We start from the raw sequence: 6,877 nt of genomic DNA on the forward strand, positions 1-6,877 counted from the left end.
GCTTCTCCAGACTACAATTCAGACGTCGACGACGCCTAATTCTTAAGCTGGGCTCTTCCCGGTTGGCTTGCCGTTACTAGGGGAATCCTTGTAAGTTTCTTTTCCTTTGCTTATTGATATGCTTAAACTCAGCGGGTAGTCCCACCTGACCTAGGATCGCGTCGAGACTGTCATCCTTTTGAGGAGCGACATTCAAAGGGTCATGTAGGAGTCTGTGAAGGTGATGTCGAGGTCTAGATGCGTCATCGAGGTTGGATCAACCACCGTAGTGTCACGACGACAAGCATCGAGGACTCGAATTTAAGCCATCCGCACGACGGTGTGCATGGGAGACCAGTATGTGTCCCCTGCCTTCACAACGATCCCGCATGGGAAGAGTTGTGTGGTGGGGGCAACGATGCGTGACGTCCAGGCAGACGTCCCCTCGGCCTGAAGGCTTCGGGTGCAACTTGCATTCAAAGACTCGGTGGTTCGTGGGATCCTACAATTCACACCAAGTATCGCATTTCGCTACGTTCTTCATTGATCGAGAGCCGAGATATCCGTTGCTAAGAGTCATTGTTAGTAATGCAACTAGAATGCTTCGTCCCTTGCACACCGAGGTCGGGGTTGGGGGCAGGTAAATTAATTTCAAGTTCCTTGGTGCAACCTGCAGCGGGGTTTTTTTTGGACGCGTTGGATGGGGAGGAGGCAGGCAAAGAGCATGCTTCTACCCGCCCCTGACGCGGACTAAATGCATTCATGGGTCGTTTGATATTTAGGCATCGAAAATGATCCTTCTAATGGTTCACCTACGAAAACCTTGTTACGACTTCTTGGTCCTCTAAATGATAAGATTTAGTGGACTTCTCACGACGTCGCGGGCAGCGAACCGCCCACATCGCCGTGATCCAAACACTTCACCAGACCATTCAATCAGTAGAAGCGACGGGTGGTGTGTACAAAGGGCAAGGACGTAATCAACGCGAGCTGATGACTCGCGCTTACTAGGAATTCCTTGTTGAAGACCAATAATTACAATGATCTATCCCCATCACGATGAAATTTCAAAGATTACCTAGGCCTGTCGGCCAAGGCTATAGACTCGTTGAATACATCAGTGTAGCGCGTGTGTGGCCCAGAACATCTAACGACATCACACACCTTTTATTGCCTCAAACTTCCTTGGCCTAAGCGGCCATAGTCCCTCTAAGAAGCTAGCCGTGGAGGGGTACCTCCGTATAGCTAGTTAGCAGGATGAGGTCTCGTTCGTTAACGAAATTAACTAGATAAATCGCTCCACCAACTAAGAATGGCCATGCACCACCACCCATAGAATAAAATGAAGCTCTCAGTATGTCAATCCTTACTTTGTCTGGACTTGGTAAGTTTCCCTGTGTTGAGTCAAATTAAGCCGCAGGCTCCACTTTTGGTGGTCCCCTTCCGTCAATTCTTTTAAGCTCCACGCCTGGGATGCGACGCGTGCCCCACACACGCCCACCGGGCATGGCGCATGTTGGGCACAGAAGAGTTACCATAACCTCTCAAGTATTTTTGCCATGCACCATAGGCGTTTGTGTGCAACCCTCAGCCAGGGCCTTGACTTGTACACGAGCACCATATCTTATACTTGGGCATCCAAAGATGGTTTCCTTCGACTTGTTTTGTAGTCCAAGGCCAACCCCTCACTAACACTTATGTTTTTTTTGTCTTTTAACATAAGATATAACCTCCATGGCAATTGGAAGAAATAAATGAGTTGTGTCTGGGTAGGGTCGAATAAGAGCGACGAAGGCCCATCTGCCACTTACATTACCACTTACAAGCCAAGCACGCACGCCCTCAGACAGATCCCCATGCTCACACAAGCATGGCGCGCACGGTGTCTCGGGCATACTTGTCCAAGGTGCTATTTACTTATGGCCGTATGACCGAATACCCCTAAATCGCTTTATCTTTATGTCTTGTAGTTTAGTCTATCTCTTTCGTTTTCGTGTCGTCAAGCCACAGTGTGACATTTCGGCTTTTTCATATGCAAGCCTGCCAAGACCAAAAATTTCAATATGTACTATAGAGGGTACCTGAGTAGTCCGACTCCCGCCTAAGCCTTGTCGCACTTTTTGCAATGTAAGCTATTTTCCTTGCAATTGACAGTCTTCAATGCTTTCTTTTATGATGTTTTCAACAATTTAATTTCTCTCTCCTGTTTTATAAAAATATTTTTCCGAGAACATGGAGAGAGGCTATATTATACTGCGAGTTTGTCTGCGAATTTCGTATATTGAACGACTGACTTGTTGACCGAGCAGAACAAGTGCCGCACAATCGTGTTTGAAAGGTTACGATTGTGACAAGTGGTATCAGAGCCAAATCGGTTAGTTGATAATATGATCGAGATATGTCGTCAGCGAATCCATCGGGCAAGGCCCAGAGAGACCGACTGGTAGAGCTAGAGGAGCAAATGCTCTACCTAGTCGAAGTTCCTGACTCCGTCTGCTTCTTGGAGTCCCGTCTCGAAGAGATGGCTGAGAAAACTGATACAATCGATGTGGTAGCTGGCCATGTCGAAGGGTTACTGATACAAGAGTTGTTGGCAAGAGTCGACACCCTAGAAGAAAATGTTGGAAGAATTGTTAACTACGAATATGGGGAAAGTTCATCGGGCTTTGTTGCCCACATGGGGGAACGTGTTAACGAGCTAGATAAATCTCAGAAGACGCTTTTGGAGATGATAAACGGCATGTCAGAGGATTTTTGAGCTACCCTCGATGTCGTTAGGAACGAAATCGCAGATGTGAATACAAGACTGAATCTCACAATGCGAGCAATGGCAAACCAAGTTCCAGTTGGAGGAACAGTTTCCGTCACTAAGGTGATGGTTCCGGAACCCAAGCCCTTTTGTGGGGTGAGGGATGCAAAGGCCTTAGAGAACTTCATATTTGATCTCGAACAGTACTTCAAGGCCACAAACAAAGTCATCGAAGAAGCCAAAGTGACATTGGCGACGATGTATCTGTGTGAGGATGCCAAGTTGTGGTGGAGGTCCCGATACATACAGGAAGGGCGTTGCACAATAGATACTTGGGACGTCCTGAAGAAAGAACTCCGCTCGTAATTCTTCTCCAAGAATGTGGAAATCCTAGCTCGACAAAAATTGTGTGATCTAAAACACACTGGCAACATTCAAGAGTACGTGAAACAGTTTGCGGGCTTGATGTTAGACATTCGCGATATGTCAGAGAAAGACAAAGTTTTTTGTTTTGTCGAAGGGCTGAAACCGTGGGCCAAGACCAAGTTATACGAACAAAGGGTTCAAGACCTCACGTCAGTGTATGCAGCAGCCGAACGATTGTTCGAACTGACCAGTGACTCTCAAGATATGAGACGTCACCAAAGTTCCTCACCTAGAAGGAACAGGAATAATCGCTCGAGTTCTCTCAAAGATGCCGGGGGAGGCAAAGATTCCGGTAGAAACCATAGACCTTACCAATCAAACACAGAGAACACTTGGCGAAGACCAAATAATCGAAGCCCACCCAAGCATCCTCTCAGTTGTTTCATATGCGAGGGGCCACATCTGGCAAGAGAATGTCCGAATAAAGTCGACTTCCATGCGTTTCAGGCCTCATTAATCCCAGACTCAGATGATAAGTCGAATCAAGTTGAGGGTGAAGTGGGCTAGATAGAAGGTGGCGGGAAGACTCGAATAGGGGTCATAAAATACCTGTCGTCTCTCCAGAAAAAGTCAGGGGAGAGAAACGTACCAACAAAAAGAGGCTTATTGTATGTTGACATCTGGATCAACCAAAAACAGACAAAGAGAACTATGGTTGATTCCAGTGCAACTCATAACTTTATAACAAAGGTAGAGGCCAGACGTGTAAGACTCCGTTGGAAGAAGGATTTAGGAAGAATGAAGGTCGTGAATTCTGTTGCCCTACCTGTCGTCAAACTAGTGAAACAAACGGTGATAAGGTTGGGAGGATGAAAAGGCCCTGTAGACTTTATGGTTGTAAAGATGGACGACTTCGATGTAGTAATGGGAATGGAGTTCTTCCTTGAACATCAGATCATACCAATGCCCTCAGCCAAATGTCTAGTGATTACTGGATCTTTCCCTATGATTGTGCAATCAGATATTCGTCAGCCTAATGGGTTTAAAATGATGTCAGCCATGCAACTAGACAAGAGTCCCACCCAAGAGGAACCACCATCCACAGCGATCCTGCTTGGGGTATTGGGAAAACTAGGGGAGACAGTCCCCAAAGACACTCTGTGTGTCCCATAGAAGTGCCATGGTGTGATGCCAAATAGTTGGCCCAAGTCCTTGTCGATGCAAAAGGAGGACCGAACATGGGATAGAGTCGCCGTTAGAGGCAAAAGTGCTTGCGAAGAATGCTTATCGCACGACGCCACCAGAGTTAGCTGTACTTCGAAAATAGTTGAAGAAATTGTTGGGTACAGGAGTTAGTAGACCTGTACAAACTCCATCGGGAGCCCCAGTCCTTTCCTTGAAGAAGAAGGACATAAGCCTACGACGGTGTATTGACCGCCGTATCCAGAATAAATTCACAGTTCGCCGCAGATATCCATTTCCCATACCCACCAACCTATTTAATTTCCCATGTGGGGTAAAATATTTCTCGAAGTTAGACATTCGTTCGAGGCACTATCGAGTAAGAGGAACGAAGGTAGAGAGACTCGAGGCAACTTGTGTCACTAGACTTAGAGCATACAAGTTCCCTGTGGCACCATTTAATCTTACCGATGCCAAGGGAGGAAATTGTTGTTCTATGAAGAGACAAATAAACGTGTTGGGTCATGTCGTGGAGTTTCACCAGATTGAGGGGGGAAGAGAAAGATTGCCGCAACTTGTGATGAGAGAATACCAAAACCAGTCATAGAGTTACGCTCATGCCTCAAGCTAGCCAACAGTAACAGGCAGTTCATAGACAGATTCTTACAAAGAGGAACAAGCTCGCTGACTGAGTTGTTGAAAGAAGAAGACATTCAGTGGGGTGGGAACCTTGAGTGTCAGACCGCCTTCAATGGTCTGAAGCAAGCCACGATTGAGGGGCCAAGTTTTGGGGTCGCCGATGCGACGAAGCTCCCAAAGTTGAGAGCGAGCAATTCAACTGTATGCTCGGAGAATATCTGCATCATTTTGTTGATGGCAAAAAAAAGAATTGGGTTCAACTGCTGAATGTAGCCCAATTCGATCACAGTGCTCAGACAAATTTACTGATCAAGAGAAGTTCGTTTAAGATTAAAGGTAGTGGGCATTCTGTATTGCCGTCGATCACTGATGACCCTTATGTAAGGAACAACCCTCAAGTTCATAGGGTTGAAGATGAATGGGAACAGATGGTTGACATCGCCTGAGTGTGCTTAGAATAAGCTTCAAGGCCGATGGTGGAGAGGGCAGATCAAAGGCGATGCCCCTTTGAGTTCGAGTGGATGACCAAGCTGCCGATCAACGGTGAAACAATGCCATACCATTATCTATCAACCTAGAACAAGAAGAAGATAGAGAAGTCAAGGAAGTCCTTGCTGACAAAGTAAGGAAAGGTAGAAGGCCGACGAGGGAGATACATAAATTTCGAGCGAAGTGGAAGAACCACTTCGTGGAGGTACCGAGCCGAGAACGTGTCAAAGACCTTGAAGCGTGGAAGTAGAAGATCGAGGAGCTCCAGCTTTGTCCGTTGATAGGGACATCAACTATTTAAGTGGGGGAGAATGTCATGGGCATACTTGTCCAAGGTGCTATTTACCTACGGATGCCCGAATACCCCTAAATCGCTTTATTTTTATGTCTTAAAAGTAGTTCAGTCTATTTCTTTCGTTTTTGTGTCATCGAGCCACAGTGTGACATTTCGGCTTTTTCATATGCAAGTCTACTGAGATTTTTTGCCTTGGCAGCCTTGCATATGAAAAACACTGTGGCTCGGTGACACAAAAAGGAAAGCAATAACCTAAACTACTTATAAGACGTAAAGACAAAGCGATTTAGGGATATTCAGGCATACGACCATAGGTAAAAAACACCTTGGACAAGTATGTCCGTGACACGCGGCACCCTGCGTGCACGCCGTCCGCATACGCGACACCCTGTGCGCACGCCCCACACACGCCCGCAGGGCATGGCACATGGTGGGGACGGAAGAGTTACAATAACCTCTCAAGTATTTTTGCCATGCACCATAGGCGTTCGTGTGCAAGCCTCGGCCATGGGCCTTAACTTGCACACGAGCACCCTATCTTATTGCTTCTTAATCGACCAAAACCCTTTGTGGGATCTAGTTTAGTGCATAGTTAGGCATTGTAACCTAGCTTCCGATGCATCTTGCATCGCCAGTTCTGCTTACCAAAAATGGCCCACTTGGAGCTCTCAATTCCGTGGTGCAGTTCAACAAAGCAGCCACGTCGTCCTACCTATTTAAAGTTTGAGAATAGGTTGAGGGCGTTGCACCACCGATGCCTCTAATCATTGGCTTTACCCCATAGAACTCGCCCTCGAGCTCCAACTATTCTGAGGGAAACTTTGGAGGGAACCAGCTACTAGATGGTTCGAAATGTCTTTCGCCCCTATACACAAGTTAGATGAACGATTTTCACGTCAGTATCGCTATGGGGCTCCACCAGAGTTTCCTCTAGCTTCGCCCCACTCAGGCATAGTTGACCATCTTTCGTGTCCTGACAGGTGTCACAATCGTAACTTTCCAACACGATTGTGCGGCACTTGTTCTGCTCAGTCAACAAGTCAGCCGTTCAATATTCGAAACCCGTGGACAAACTCGCGATATGATGTAGCCTCCCTCCACGTTCTTGGGAAATTTTTTTTATAAAACGGAAGAGAGAAAGTAAATAGTTGAAAACATCATAAAGAAAGCATTGAAGA

The 6,877-nt window shown here is 46.5% G+C and overlaps 1 non-coding gene across 1 annotated transcript; it reads right to left on the bottom strand.

Moving 5' to 3' along the window:
* Window positions 1-402: 402 nt before the first annotated feature.
* LOC127149268 (5.8S ribosomal RNA) lies at window positions 403-557 on the bottom strand. The gene has a single exon (XR_007820671.1). It is a non-coding gene; the product is annotated as a 5.8S ribosomal RNA (ribosomal RNA).
* Between the last annotated feature and the right edge of the window lie 6,320 nt (window positions 558-6,877).

This window comes from Cucumis melo, chromosome 4 (genome assembly GCF_025177605.1).
Source record: "Cucumis melo cultivar AY chromosome 4, USDA_Cmelo_AY_1.0, whole genome shotgun sequence".
Classification (NCBI taxonomy): Eukaryota; Viridiplantae; Streptophyta; class Magnoliopsida; order Cucurbitales; family Cucurbitaceae; genus Cucumis; species Cucumis melo.